This window comes from Peromyscus eremicus, chromosome 7, assembly GCF_949786415.1.
Source record: "Peromyscus eremicus chromosome 7, PerEre_H2_v1, whole genome shotgun sequence".
NCBI classification, from domain to species: Eukaryota; Metazoa; Chordata; class Mammalia; order Rodentia; family Cricetidae; genus Peromyscus; species Peromyscus eremicus.
Window position 1 is genome coordinate 83,290,060 of NC_081422.1, and position 16,783 is coordinate 83,306,842.

The following is a 16,783-nucleotide window of genomic DNA, read 5'->3' on the forward strand; positions in this document are numbered from 1 at the left end:
ACTCTCAAAATTTCCCACATTCATACCAACATATTCATTGTTCTGGTCTTGTTTATGCTACCATTTCTAGGACAGAATATTGCACAGCACACTTCCTGGTATTCTGGCTCTCACTGTCTTTCTGTCCCCTCTTCCACAATATTTCTGGAGCCATTAATGTAGGATATAGAGGTGTATGTTGGGGTTCAGATTCCCATGATCTCTTCATTTTTACATTCTGTCCAGTTGTAGTATCCTATGAGTGTCTGCCTGTATGACTGACCAATTCTTTTCTATGTTCTTGTAAATAAGCATGACTAGGTTTTACTTACTTGATCTGAAATCTAATGTATTGTTTAGTTAAATAATAAACTAGATCAAGGATTAAATTGTTTCAGGGATTGTGAGTTCAAGGAAATGATAGGCATAACTACTAGGAGGACTGGTGTGTCCTTGGAGTCTGTTTGTCAAAATTTTATTGAGTATTTTGGCATCAATGTTCATGAGGGAGATTGTTCTGTAATTCTCTTTCTTTGTTGCATCTTTGTTTGGCTTGGGAATCAGAGTAACTGTAGTTTCATACAAGGAGTTTGGTAATGTTCCTTCTGATTCTATTTTGTAGAACAATTTGAAGAGTATTGGCATTAACTCTTTTTGAATAATTGGTAGAATTCTGTGTTCAAGCCATCTCATCCTGGGCTTTTGTTAGTTGGGAGACTTTTAATGACTGCTTTTATTTTCTTACAGGTCATTGGTCTATTTAAATAGTTTACCTGGTCTTGGTTTAACTTAAGTATGAGGTACCTATCCAGAAAATTGTCCACTTCTTTTAGGTTTTCCAATGTTGAGGAGTAAAGTTATTTGAAGTATGACATGATGATTCTCTGGATTTCCTCATTGTCAGTTGTTATGACTCCCTTTTCTTTTCTGATTTTGCTAATTTAGATGCTCCCTCTTTGTCTTTTATGTTATTGAAATCTAGCTTTATACCATGGTGGTCTGATAGAATACATGAGGTTATTCCAATTTTTTTGTGTTTGTTGAGATTTGCTTTGTGGCCAAGTATGTGGTCAATTTTAGAGAAGGTTCCATGGGGTGCTGAGAGAAGGTATATTCTTTTTTATTAGGATGGAATTTTTTGTAGATATTGATTATGGATATGGATTAATCAATATGGATTAAGTCCATTTGAGTCATAACATCAGCTAAGTCCTTTATTTCTCTGTTAAGTTTCGATTTTGCAGATCTGTCCACTGTTGAGAATGTTGTGTTGAAGTCTGCCACTATTAATGTGTGGGGTTTTATATGTGATTTCAGCTTTAGTAATGTTTCTTTTTTATATGTGGGTGCGCATGTGTTTGAGGCATAATTTTTCAGAATTGAAACTTCATCTTTGTGGACCTTTTCTGTGATGAGTATGTAATGTTCTTCTCAATTTCTTTCAGTTGATTTTAGTTCAAAGTCTATTTTCTTAGATATTAGGATAGCACACCAGCTTCCTTCTTAAGACCATTTGATTGGAAAGACTTTTCCCAGTCCTTTACTCTGAGGTAGTGTCTATCTTGGAAATTGAGGTATGTGTTTTATACGCAGCAGAGAGATAGGTCCTGTTTTAAAATCCATTCTGTTAGCCTATGTCTTATTATATGTGAATAAAGTCCATTGATATTAAAAGGTATTGATGAGCAGTGATTGTTAGTTTCTGTTATCCTTTGGTGGTAGTGTGTGTGTATTTCTCTTCTTTGGGATTTACTGCTGTGGGGATATCTATTGCCTATGTTTTTGTGCGTATATCTGACTTCCTTAGGTTGGAATTTTTCTTTGAGTGCTTTCTGTTGGGCTGGATTTGTGGGTAGGTATTGTTTAAATCTTGTTGTGTCTTGTTCACTCTGTCTATGGTGGTTGAAAGTTTTGCCTTGTATATTAGTCTAGGCTGGCATCCATGGTCTCTTAGTGTCTGCATTACATCTTTCCAGGTCCTTCTGACTTTCAAAAATCTCCATTGAAAAATTGGGTGTTATTCTGATGGGTCTGCCTTTATAAGTCACTAGGCCTTTTTTTGTATGCTGCTCTTAATATTCTTTCTTTATTCTGTAGATTTAATTGTTTAATAATTATGTGGCAAGGGGACTGGGGGGGCAAGTCTGTTTGGTGTTCTATAGGCTTCCTGTATCTTCATAGATATTTTTTTTTTTTTTTTTTTTTTTTTGGTTTTTCCAGACAGAGTTTCTCAAACTCACAGAGATCCACCTGGCTCTGCCTCCAAAGTGCTGGGATTAAAGGTATGCACCAACACTGCTGGACTGATATTTTTTTCTTTAAGTTGGGAAAGTTTTATTCTCTGATCTTGTTGAATATATTTTCTATGCCTTTGAGTTGGTATTCATCTCCTTCTTCTATCCCTATTATTCTTAGGTTTGGCCTTTTCATTGTATCCCCGATTTCCTGGACATTTTGTGTTATGAATTTTTGGTTTGGGTATTTTCTTTGACTGACGAATCTATTTCCTCTATAGTATCCTCTACACCAGAGATTCTCTCTTCCATCTCTTCCATTCTGTTGGTTATGCTTGCATCGGTGTTTCCTGTTCATTTACTCAGATCTTCTATTTCCATCATTCCCTCTGTTTGTGTTTTCTTCATTGTTTCTATTTCCCTTTTCACGTCTTGAGCTGTTTCCCTCACATGTTTAATTGCTTTTTTATGGTTTTTGTTGTTGTTTTGGCTACCTTGAAGTGATTTATTGATTTCTTCCAATTTTCTGTTTGTCTTTTCCTCAATTTCATTTTTCCTTGAATGGCCTCTAACATCATTATGATGTTGTTCTTTTTTTTTTTTTTTTTTTTAGTTTTTGCATACAGGGTTTCTCTGTGTAGCTTTGTGCCTTTCCTGGATCTCAATTTATCAACCAGGCTGGCCTCGAACTCAGAAAGATCTGCCTGCCTCTGCCTCCCCATTGCTGGGATTAAAGGCGTGCCCCACCACTGCCTGGTTGTGATGCTATTCTTAAGGTCACTTTCTTCTACTTCTTCTATATTGTGATGTTCAGGTCTTGCTGTTGTAGGAGGGCTAGGTTCCAGTGATTCCCTATTGTTCTTTATGTTGTTGTATGTATTTTGCATTGATGTCTGCCTATCTCCTTCTTTCTTGGTCCCATTCGAGTTCTTGGTCCAATGAGAGCCGTTGGTCTAATGCAAGCAGGTGATTTGGTTTCTGTGCTACAGGAAGTGGCTAGGATCTCAGGTGGATTGTTATGGGGGCAGGGAATGTAGATTACAGGGTCTGGTTGGGGTTCTTGGTATTGTTTTTACTAATGCTTGCTGAGGTGAGTTCCTGTATATAGCAGTATTCTAAATGGAATCGAAGATTGAATTAACTCTATGGCCAGTATCCACATTCAAATCTTCACAAAAAGATTCCTTAAGTCACAGCTTTGCTGGGTGTGGTAGCTCACACCTTTAATCCTATCGTCCTACAGATAAGGCTGCTGAAGCAGGAGGAGTTTTAGTTCAAGGCCTGCCTAGCATATACAGTAAGAACTTGTCTAAAAATACAAAAAAATTCTAAAATTCTAATTTTAAAACCATATTTTCTTGTTCCTAAATATTTTGCAGTATGGTTATATTTTTGCTTTTTTCTATAATTTCACAGATAATGATATCAATCTGTGATTTTATCAAATATGAACATTAAAAAGGTCTCATTAGTCCTTCAAGAATTTTTCACATATTATTTTTTATCAGATTTACCTCTACTGCAACTCCTTCCAAATACATCCCCTTTCCCTACACACTCAACTTTCTGTTCTTTATAAAACAAAATAATGATATTCCCTGAGTTTTCGAGAGGGTATATATACATGTAATATTTTCTGTCCTTTTAGGCTGAGCACAGGGCCACCATTTTAGAGCAACATACACTTATTCTCAGCAGCTTTACTGGTTATAAGTTTACATCAAAACTACCTCCAGCTGAAAAGAAAAGTTTCCCTTAAGATGAAGAGGACAGCAACAATAACCCACAGGTGTAAACATAAATGTTTAGAAGGCAACTAGACAGGCACATCCCATTATCTTTTTTAGACAAATGTCTAGATTAGCATCCATCCCTTCTCCGAATTCAAGCACATATGATATCCCAGCAAAAGATCTCTTAGATCTCAGCTTCAAGACAAGCTGAGGTGACCTCTCATGATAGCCTTTTTATTTCTTCAGAACTCACTCTGGTCTCTCTGTCTCTGAGTCTCTGTATCTCTTTATCTCTCTCTGTCTCTGTCTGTCTCTGTTTCTGTCTCTCTCTGTAGCTGCCTGGCCTGGAACTCATTATGCAGACCAGGCTGGCCTTGAACTACAGATCTCCTGCCTCTAGCCTCCTGACTGTTGGGATTGAAGGTAAGAAGCACCATGCACAGCTTCTGTGAATAGTCCTTTTAATACCCTCACCTATCCTACCCCATAAAAAGCACCCTTGCCCTTCCTCTGCTCTGCTATCCCTTTTGTCCATACCTTGTTACCTCACAGTATAACACATGACTGCTCTCATTTGATTTAATGACTGTCTCTTGACACCAATGGAGTGTTTGTTATCTAAGAGGGAAAACTTCTCTTTGTTTTGCACATTGATGGATCCCAACTGTTTAGAATAACAATTACATAAAGTAGGGCATTAATAAGTACTGAGAGTTTCAGGGCTGAATGACCACTGGGAGGACCCTGTAGATGCTGGTGATCTGTTGGTTTGCTGGTTGATTCCACTAAGTATTGGGCACTGAATGTATACTCAGGCTCTCCTGGGGTCACCACATGACCCAACTATGGCTATGGACTTGAAGAGGTCCTCTGCTGGAGGCCCCAATGGGTACTCTAGATTGTGGCTGACTTTTTGACTGGCTCTTTTGCTATCCAATTCCCCCCAGAGGCTCCATGTGATACCATGAATGGCTCCCAGGTTCTGTGGGAGCCTGTTCTCGGGTTTCTCTTGGCTTTACCCAGCAGGTCCTCATAGAGGATGATTAGACCACGGGCCTGAGTGCAGGTGTCTGGGATGGTCTGCACTTGGCTGTGCTGGGGGAGGAGGTCTTTTGCTCCACCCCTTGGCATCTCTATAAAAACCCTGGGGCAGAGACAGTTGGGGCCATTGGAATAGGTTCCAGGCCCTCTTGAGGCTATCCTTTATTTTCTATCTGTTTATCTCCACAAGATTCTCTGCAATAAATCCTTCTATCTAATATTTCCTGCTGCTCGCACTCAAGAAAACTCTGGGGAACTGTGGGGGTGGTGGGTAAATGCCCCACAGAATGGCACCATGAACAGGGACTAAAGAAAAAAGGGACTAAAGAAAAAAAGGGGGGACTAAAAAAAGGGGGGACTAAAGACAAATGAACAGGGACTAAAGACAAAGTAATAGGAACTATTGAATAAGGATAATAATAGTTTTATTACAGAGTTTTTGGCGAAAGTGCTGAGTCAGCCCTGCCAGTGGCTAAGGCATGCTGGTGTATAGAAAATATGTATTTTTTATATATATTATTGAGAGGCAGGGGTTTTATCCTCAAGAAAAAAGGAAAGCAGACTGGAAGGATGTCCGATGCTGCAGCAAAATTCTCTTCTGTCAAAATTTTCTATCTTCTATACCTTTCTCAATTTCTATCTGAAAAATAAGTGTAAGGCATAGGGTAGTAATTTAGTGTAGGAAAAACTTAGAAGTGTAAGATTGTGTAGGAAAAAATAAGTAAGGCAACTAGACAGAAAAACTCTCCAATTTTCTAACGTTGGGGGCTATGAACGCAAACTGGGGAAAAAATCTTTCTTTGGGCGTTTTGGGTAGTAAAAAAGCTGCTCTTTGAGTTTATGGGGAAGAAAAAGTTTCCTATGGAAGCTTTTGACCTGGGGACAGCTGAAATGCTAAGTCCAAGTGGCAGGAGAAAGTGATTTCTCCCTGAGGCAATAATGGGGGTGTAAGAAGTCAGAGTTTAAAGTTGGGAAGTTTTGGGAAAACTGGGGGGAAAATCTTTCTCTTAAACTATAAAGCTTTTCTTGGAAAATTTGGGGGAAAAATCTCTCTAAAAAGCCTTAATCTTTCTCAAAAACTCTCTTAAAAAACTTAAAAACTAAAACCTTTAACTTTCTCTGAAGGACAAAAATTAGAATCACCTGAAGATATTAGTATGGGGACCCCCTGTGATTAGCTTTAAGGGAAAACAACAAACCTCTGAAGACAGCAAAACCTAAGCTCTTTCAAGCTTTAAAAATCCTCCCTGCAATGCAGGAGACAGGGACAAGTTCCTAAAAACCTCTTCTAAGCTCTGTCTCTTCAAGCTAGTAAAAAGCAGAGGGTCAGAGTACCCTGAGGGAAATGCTTGGGAGAGTATGGGTAAAGAGCTACAGAGAGCCCAAAAGGGCAAGAAACTTTACCTGAGAAAAGCAAAAAAAGCCAAGCTCTTCAGTTACAGCCAAGCTGAGGCATCAAGAGTTTTGTTTGAGCGTTTCAGAATGAAAAGGTGCTCCTAATCGTCCTAATGCAAAGATCCCCTGAAGCAATGCAAACTGTTAGCTTTGTATCCTCTCTTCTGAGCAAAAACCCAGAGGTGACTGGCCAGGTCTCTGAGTTGGAGTGCATCTCAGGGACACTAGGGTTCCTGCAGTTGCAAACTTCCTGGAGCACAGAGCTGAGGCAGGAAGATGTAGGACCCAGGGGAAAACTGCTAATGAACAAACAAAACTAAAGCCAGTGGGAACAGCACAGTTGCCTGCTTTCCTACAAGTCCCAGATTGATAGGTCCACAGCTGAAAAAAAAAATCTGAGAAAAAAGCTTTTCTATCAAAGTAAGGACGTTTCTGGGAAAACAGTAAAGCTGAACTGTGTCTGAAGCAGTTGTGCTGCTGAGTCAGAATGCTGTCTGAGGAAAGAGCCCAGCCAGGGCAGAACAGAACTATCCAGGAGTAAAGCTTTCTTTTCTATCAGAGAAAGCATCTTTTTGAGAAAAGCTTTGTTTCAACTGACTCCTGTGAGATGAGGGGGAGTGTAGCCCGAAGGGGTGATTGCCTCTGGCATAAGCTCTGTCCTTGAGCACTCAGACAAACAAATGCAACCCACTGGGGGACTGAGCCAGGTGAAGGCCTGATGAGACAAATCACCTGTCCTAATGGGAGTTTAGAAATGGCAAAAACCTCCCTTGTTAGATTTTCCGTCTGTACACAAACCACACAGACCCTGAAAACAGAAACGGACAAAAAAACCCTACCTTCAGTAGCAGGGAAAGCCGCCACTGTAGTGTCGGAAACTGTTTCTGGGGTAGAGGGGATAAACTGAGACCAAACTGGGAACTGTCTGGGAAAAAGACTCCGAAGAAACAGAAGGGACATAATCCTCCCCAGAAAATATGTGACCTGAAAAAGCTGCTAGAACTTGAGGCAGATTCGGGGGGAGAATAAAAGCCCCTACCTCCAAAGGCAGCTAGCAGAGGTACAGAGCTGCAGACAGATACCTGAAGCTCTGCATCTGGGGGAGAAGGAACAAGCAAAATGAGAATAAAATCAGTGGGAGAAAATCTCTTCTGAAGGAGCTATGGAAAAGCTGTTGTAAATGATCACTGACTGGCTAAGGCAAACACAAGCCCCGAGGAAAGTTGCTATCACAAATTGCCCACCTCAATGTGCGCTAATGAGACAGGTGCGGTTCTGATCCGGGGCCAGTGTCTGATGAAGGAGAGACACCTGTTGAGGCCAGCTGAGGAGAGACTAGAAATCTCCCAACGTGCCATAGCTGAAAATGTAAAATGCTTGTTCAAATCTCCCGTTGCAAAAGCAAAAAACTTTGTTTAAACCTCCTGGGCAAGAATTTGTAAGCAAGTCTGGTAAAAGAGAAGCAGTTGACTCTCAGACCTGAAAAGAACTATGGGAAATGACTGATATAAGGGACTGATATAAGGGAAATGCATTCTGGGAAAGGTAGTTTTTCCGCTAAAGATGGCGACATTGCCCTGAAACACACTTGTCAGCTCGAAAATACGTTCATGGTAAACTTTAAAATACAGCTTTTAAAAGAATAAGGAGGAAAATCATCTAAGAGTTTAAGTGTCAGTTCCAATGAAAAATTGAAAGAATACAGAGCTAGATGCTTCGCGGTTTGGGGCTCCGTTGGTAAAATGCCTTATTTACCCTTATAGCTGTGCAAAGTTTTTATGGTAGTGGGATGACAAAAAGGTACCTATAAGAGCAAACAAGCCACTTTAAAATCCTTAAAACAAGAGAAAGCAGTTTATACACTGAACGTTGTCTTAGATATGAAGAAACTTATGTGAAATTAAAAATTCTTTACCTTTTGAACAAACTGCCTGCAATGAGTAATTCCTTTGCAAATCTAATAAGGAGACAAGGAAACAGGCATTCAAAAAGAAATGACTGCTTTATAGATGGGGACCAAACTTCAGAAAAACCTAGCTGTCTTACAAAACAGTTGCTTCACCTGAAAGTTTCTTATAAGAAATCAATGCTAAATATTACAGCTGCTAATAACACCAGGAGTTAAAGCTAATGAAGTGAAAATACTAAATACAGTTCGGAGCTGTGCCACTTGTAGCTTTACTAGCTCCTTTAGAAAAATACTTTATATCACCTAACAGCTGTGCAGTATTGGCGAAGAGCTTTACAGCAGCTAAATACGGTAATTTCACCATCATCGTGAAGTGAAGTTTTTTTGGTAGAACAAACCAAAAATACTGCTGTAATAGAAACGTTTGTCTGAATTGAAGCACTTAGGAGAACTATTATGAATTTGGGTGAAGGGATAGCCTCTAGTTAAAAACCGTTTACCTCTGACAGTGCATCTCTGCCGGTCCGGAAAGGCTGAGAGAACTGGCAACTTTGGAGTGTGGCCTCATCCCAGGAAGGTTATAGTCCCCTAGCAACAACTATCACAATTCTATAACAACACTCACTAAATCCCAGTGTTTTATAGCAAAGCTGACTATAAACTCTAAACTTTAGCAATAATGTACGTACTTCCTGTCTAGTTAGGAGAATCTTTCTAATAGAGATAGTAATAATTAAGAGTAAGAAATAGCCAGGCGGTGGTGGCGCACGCCTTTGATCCCAGCGCTCGGGAGGCAGAGCCAGGTGGATCTCTGTGAGTTCGAGGCCAGCCTGGGCTACCAAGTGAGTTCAAGGAAAAGGCGCAAAGCTACACAGAGAAACCCTGTCTTGAAAAACCAAAAAAAAAAAAGTAAGAAATAGAAAAAGATGAAAATAAGATATGTGAGTTTGTAAAAATTCTCTTGTTAGATCTGTGTTAAGAAATCTTTAGGTGTTTGCTAAGTTAAATATATGCTAATGGTAGCCCTGTATAAGTTTGTAAAATAGATCTATAGAGTTCCTTTAAGAATATAAGCTAGCAAGAAATATTTAAGGTAGTCTTAAGACATGTAATAATAAGCTTGTAATAAGTAAAGATACTAGTTGTAAATGTAAGTTTAAATAAGAAATAAGATAAGAAGTATATAAGAAGTAATAAGAAATATATTTGCTAAAGTAGTTCTATAGTTCCCTTAAAGAGTATAAATAAGTAGATGTTAATGTTATATGTGAATTTGTGAAAAAGTGTAAATGTTAAATATGAATCTATTCCTAATGTACATGGTGAAAGAACCCGAGACACAGAAGGTTAGTGTCCCAGTAGACTGCAAAGTAGGCAGTCTGAATGGTTTCAAAAGCTCCAGAAGCCGCTAAGAAGCTAAGAATGGCGGACGCCAGAACCAGCACAAGGCATCCACAGCTGAGATCCGTGGAAAATCGACGCAACACAGAAAAACCTGAGCTAACATCAAAAACGGTGCGGTTTAGAATACTACTATACCTAAAAAGGTCTCTGGCTTGAGAATAAGTTCAGAGATGCTTGTTTGAACAAAAATTGTTAACTGCAAAAAGTTTTGGTTGAAAAACGTCTCTTCATATTTTGAAGTGAAAGCCTAATGCCAGAATTTATTTGTTTGAACTTTTTGAACTTAAAATGAGATAAAACTACAAAAAGATTTTGGTTATGGATTTCTTCATATTTGGAAGGCTCGTACCAGAATTTATCATTTGAATTTTGGGACTTGAGAAATGAAATGAACAGTAGAGATTTCATTGCAATGGGACAATTTTGAGTTTACTTATAGTAATGACCTAGGAACTGTTTTCTGGAATTGGGTTAAAAACTGAACTGTTTAACTGAAGAAATTTATTATTTCTACCTAGAATCAAGATGCAGTTTTGTGTATGCATTTATGCTTTATTAATTGGTGATTCATGAATTGTTTTGTGGAACTGTTTATGTAAAATTGAAATTACTTACAGAACTTGTTTTGTGTTACAAATGGAACTGTTTAAATAGAAGTTTGGGTTTTCTAACTAGGCTTGAGATTTTGCTTAAATTATAAAGAAAAGGGGAGGAGTTAATATTCCTTAGTCTAATTTCAAAAGTTGTTTGAGTGGATTAATGTCATGTTTTTGTTAGTAAGAAATGCAAATGGGGTATACTTAGAGACTACTTTTAGAGTGTAAAGAGTTTTATTAAGAGACTGCTTTTGGATGTTTTGCTAAAAGTTTTCAAAGTGTTAATGGTTAGATTGAAAATATTGCTTTTCAATATGGGTTTGTAGAAATTGTATATGTTTGGGTTCCTCTAACTAGGTTTGAGATTTTGTTTAAAAAATTATGAAGGAAAGGAGGAGTTATGAGGTTGAATTATGTTTGCAGAAATTATATTTACCCTATTGATATTAATGCACCGTGGTTTTGTGGAGTTAAGGAAATATTTAAGTTTGATGTGAATACATTGAAGTTTTTCCTATGTTCTGTTAGCAAGAAAATTCAAATGATTGAGTTAAAGTTGTAAGATGGAGAAAATTGTTAACTATATATAGCACCATATATGCTAATTCAAATGGGTTTGTTAAGAGTTTGCTTTGAGTTATAAGATTGAGAGAATTGTGACTATGTATAGCAATATTTATGTTAACCTGTTAATGGTAATGATGAAGCTAAGGGATTCTTTAAGTTTGTAGTCGCCTTAAGAGTTTTTGGTTTAGAAAGGGCTTGAGGCAGCTAAGACTGCTGTAGTCACCTTGGACCTAATTCAAAAGAGAAATGCCATCTATATCATCCTCTACTCCCATACTGGGAGGTGTAACAGCTTGGAGATTGCTGTAAGCCATTAATAGTTATTTTTTATATATTAAGAAAGGGGGACCTGTGGGAGCCCGTTCTCGGGTTCCTCGTGGCTTTACCCAGCAGGTCCTCATAGAGGATGATTAGACCAAGGGCCTGAGTGCAGGTGTCTGGGATGGTCTGTACTTGGCTGTGCTGGGGGAGGAGGTCTTTTGCTCCACCCCTAGGCGTCTCTATAAAAACCCTGGGGCAGAGACAGTCGGGGCCATTGGAATAGGTTCCAGGCCTTCTCAAGGCTATCCTTTATTTTCTATCTGTTTATCTCCGCGATATAAATCCTTCTATCTAATATTTCTTGCTGCTTGCACTCAAGGAAACTCTGGGGAAATGTGGGGGTGGTGGGTAAATGCACCACAAGGTTCTAATCCCTGGAACCTATGACTGTCTTCTTTGTTCTAAACAGGATTTGTAGGTAGGATTAAATGAAGGGTTTTGAGATAAAATTTTATCCTGGATTATCAGGGTGTTGTAGTTTGGATATTAAACATCCACACAAACACACATGCATATATGGGGAGGTGCTCTTTATAAATGACATGGCTGCTTTAGGAGGTGGGACCAAACTGGAGGAGTAGGGCACTGGAGATAAAGGAAGCTTGAGGTTTAGAGATGAGCTCTGTTTCCTGCCCTCTCTCTCCTACCTGGTCCATGGAGATTCTAGTAAACAGTCCCACACTGCTGGAAACAGAGCTTCAAGCCATTCCCGCCTTCCATCACACCCCAGCCCCTTATATTGAATGGTTTCATCTCAAATTGTTAGCAAGAATAAACCTGTCTTGCCTTAAAAAAATGATTCCATGTGTATCACTTTATTTCAGTTCCAAAAATGTACAGTGACATTAGTGTTCAAAGAATCCTTGGTCCCAGCCTGTCTAGAGTTCAAGTTAACCCCCTAGAGAGCTGGAAATGCTGTGGATGTGAAGCAGTTCAAAACCTGCAACATATTTCTTATCAGAGACTGGATTTCTCTGTGTAGCCTTAGCACTCTGGGAAGTAACTGTGTGAAACAGTCTGGACTGGACCTAACAGAGATCCACCTGATTCTGCCTCCCAAGTTCTGGGATTAAAGACTTACTCCACCACCACCTGGCAGAATCTGCAACATTTCAGTCGGATAGTGTTGATTGTGTTGCACCTCGATACCCTGATTTTTTGTTTTATTTCTAATTTGTTAGTGGGAATGAAAGTACATCATTTTCTACTTCTATTCCTTCTTAGGTGTCCTTCATGTAGTCTCTAAAGACCACACCAACTTGCTCCATGGTTGTTTTTAATAATACTACCAATAGATGAGCTCCTGTGATTAACATTATTCTAAATGATGAACGACTGAACTCATATAGCAGTCAATCTCCACAACAAGATTTTTTGAGTCATTACTTAGCTGGGTGTAGTAGCTCACACTTTCAATCCCACAGTCAGAAGGAGTAGGGTGCCAAAGCAGGAAGATTTCTAGTAAAGCGAGCCTAGGGTGTACAGTGAGAATTTGGAGAGAACTTGGAGTAAGGCGAGCTTTACTCTCTTGTTGGTAAGAGTGCAAACTTGAACAGCCACTTTGGAAATAAATGTTGCATTTTATCAGAAAATTGGTAACCAATCTACCTCAATACCCAGTGATAACCCTCTTGCTCATATATCCAACAGATACACAATTATACCACAAGATCATTCGAACAACTATGTTCATGGCATCTTTATTTCTAATAGCCAGAACCTGACATCATGAGGTTTGCAGGCAAATGGATGGATCTAGAAAAAAAATCCTCCTGAGTGAGGTTACCCAGACTCAGAAAGAAAAACATCGTATGTACTCACTCATAGGAGGATACTAGATGTAAAACAAAGATGACTAGACTGCTATTCCCAACTCCAGGGAGACTACCTAGAAAACAGGACCTGAAGAAAGATACAGGGATCACCCAATGACAGAGAAATGGATGAGATCTATATGAGCAAACCGGACGTGAGAAGGGGGGAGGTAATGAAGGGCAAGGGTCGAGGGAAAGAGAGCTTAGGGGAGCAGGAGATCCCAGCTGGATCAAGAACAGAAAGGGAGAATAAGGAAAAAAGAGACCATGATAAATGAAGACCCCATGGGAATAGGAAGAAGCAAAGTGCTAAAGAGGTCCTCAGAAATCAAAAAAGATACCTACACAATAGACTACTGGCAATGGTCAAAAGTAAGCCTAAACTGACCTACTCTGGTGATAGGATGGCCAAATTCCCTAATGGTCGTGCTGGAAATCTCATCCAATGACTGATGGAAGTGGATGCAGAGATCCACTGCCAGGCCCCAGGTGCAGCTCCAGGAATCCAATTGGCAAGAAAGAAGAGGGATTGTATAAGCAAGAATTGTTGAGACCAAGATCTTCAAAAGCACAGGGACAAATAGTCAAACTAGTGGAAACACATGAACTATGAACCAATAGCTGAGGAGCCCCCAACTGGATCAGGCTCTCTGGATAAGTGAGACAGTTGATCAACTTGAACTGTTTGGGAGGCACCCAAGTAGTGGACCAGACCTGTTCTTAGTGCATGAGCTGGCAATTTGGAACCTGGGCCCTATGCAGGGACACTTTGCTCAGCCTGGGAGGAGGGAACTGAACCTGCCTTGACTGAATCTACCAGGTTGAGCTGAATCCCCTGGGGAGTCCTTGCCCTGGAGGAGATGGAAATGGGGGTTTGCTGGGGGGAGGGTGAGGGGACGGGAAAGGGAGGACAGGGGAATCTATGGCAAATATGTAAAAATAACTCATGTTACAAAATAAAAAAAAGAAAATGTATGTGGAAAAAAAGATACTTTACTGCCAACTGCTGAACATGTCCTATAATAAACATAGAAACCATAAAAGAATGAAAATGCATTATATTTACTGGATGGAGTATTACTCAGCTGTTAAAAATAATGACATTAGGAATTTTGAAGATGAATGGATAAAATTAGAAAAAAAATTCATCCTGAGTGATGTAACCAAGACCCACAAAGACAAACGTGGTATGCACTCACTCACAAGCAGATATCAACACTAAAGTAAAGGATAACCATGCTGCAATCCACAGACACAAATAGGCTAGATAACAAGGAGGGCCCAAGACAGGACACATGGACTCTCTGGGATGAGAAATAGAAGAGGTCTCCTGGGTAGACTGATGGTGGGAGGGGATGGGAACATAAAGAATGAGCTTGGAGGTTTGTTGGAGGGGGAGAGTACTCAAAGAGATAACTGAAAGGGGGATACACTTTTTCAGGGTCAGGTAGAAACTGGATGAAAGAGTAACTCCCATGAATCTACAAGGATGACCACATTTAAGATATGAAATATCAAATAACCTCTGGATCTCAGTCAAGTGCTGTAGATTTCTTTGCTCCTGGATGCTGTGTGGTTTTCTTATTTCTAATATGATTTTAGGTGAAATAAAATTGGACCACTTTGTCCTCCCTTTCTTTCTTACGGGTCCTTTTTATATAGACTGCCAGTAGATCATGTAGGCAGGATATAAGGTGATCTGAACACTCCAGAAGATCCAGGTTTCAGTCATTCTTCCCACTTTAAAAGACTCAATCAAGAAAAATTCCTATCAAGAAAAAAATCACAGCCTCTTGGGTTTTAGTTAATTGCAGATGTAGTCAAATTGACAATCAAGAATAGCCCTCACAAGGGATGATCACTTTGTATTAGGTGAACCTTTAGGGAGCTCATCACGCATAGAGGTTAATTCTATGTCTAGACATGGGATTCTTTCAAAATTTCCCACATTTATATCAACATATTCATTGTTCTGTTCTGGTTTATGCAGCCATTTCTAGAAGAGACTGTTTCACAGCACACTTCCTGATCTTCTGATTCTCACTGTCTTTCTGAGCTCTCTTTCACAATATTTCTGGAGCCATTGATGTAGGATATAGAGGTATCTGTTGGGATTCAGATCCCAACGATCTCTTGATTTTTAAATTCTGTCCAGTTGTGGTATTCTGTGAATGTCTGCCTGTATGCCCGATCAGGTCTTTTCTATGTTGTTGTAAATAAGTATGACGAGGACTTTCTTACTTGATCTGAAATCTAGTGTATTGTTCTTTTTAATAGTAAACCAAATCAAGGATATATTATTTCAGGGTTTGTGAGGTTATGCAATGATAGGAAAAACTACTAAGAAGACTGGCAAGAAAAAATGTGCTTAGAATTATTTGTCATATCATTGAGATGTGTTTAGTATTTAGAAAGCACAAGGAACCATAATGCGTATCTTAACACAGCTTCTAAGGAGTGTGTGAAATGATGATGAGAAAGTCAATAATATTACATGTAAGTTATCAGTTAAATCCTTGGTGAGGGAACTGGAGTTGTCAGACTGGTGAAGATTTCTTGTATGTAAAGTTTATTTAGTTTTCTTGCTATAAATACATTTCAGATATTAATTATTCCTAACTGGAATTAGCATGACTCCTATTGGTGGAGTCATGAGCTGTGCTATCATTCATGCTGTGGCTTTTTTGTGGCATCTTCCTGGTGTTTGAAATAAAATGACTACAGTAACAGGTGTTACCCCATAGGAGGCCAAGGGATGGAGCCCTTTACTTCCCTTTAAGCAAATTTCTCTGCCTCTAAAGTCATAGCCTTAACCCTAGTTGAGTAGGTCATAGAAGCCATTTAGAATCTGCCTTTGATAATACCAGGGCAGAAAAAGTTGAATGATTTGGTTCATTTAAGGAAACCTTTGGGGTGTGAACTAAGCTTTATGTCGAGCTCCCTGAGCCTTCTCTTTGGTAGGCTCAGGATTAGGAAAGGAGGCTTGGGATGAAGACATCCTGAAGTGGAGTTTGATGTGTTTCCTCCTTTGAGAATTCTTTGTTTAGCTCTATACTCCATTTTTAACTGGGTTAATTGTTTTCTTGATGTCCAGTTTTTTGAGTTCTTTAGATATATATACATACATATATACATACATATATATATATCATTGGTATATAAATAAATTTAAAAATTTTACTTAAAAAAGAATGTAGGGGCTGTAGAATTTGGTGTTGATTGCACAATGTCAAGATGGATCCAATTAGTTTTTTTTTGTTGTTTTGTTTTTTTTATAAACTGGAGTTTCTTGCTTTGGGGATGTTTGTTGATAATCTCTTCAAAGAAATTATTGCAAGCCCTTTTCTTTTCTTTCTTTTTTTTTGTTCATTTTCTGCCCATAATGAGGAAATTTCAGCATTAGTAAAGAGTATCACAATTTCTGCTTGGTCTATGCTTTCAATTGACAAAGTCTCAGTCTTCTTTTAGAATCAATTTATAAACCTTTCCTACATAGGTATTTAATGCTTTTAACTCTGTTTCTGTCGCAAAAAATATCCATTCTAAAATATTATCATCTCTCTGCAAAGAGATTCCTGTAGAAGAAATTGTGGAAGGTAGTATGACCAGAATACAACCATATTCTGCATCCAAACAATCCACATGAGCATCCTGTAGTTTCTTTTCTAAGCCAATTCTCTTTCACCTTCAGCTGATAAGTTTTTGGACTATTTATGTCTTTGTCACCTTGTAAAGTTTGAAATAAAATACTTAGTTCTTAAATTTTTAATGACTGAGGGCCATAACAGGT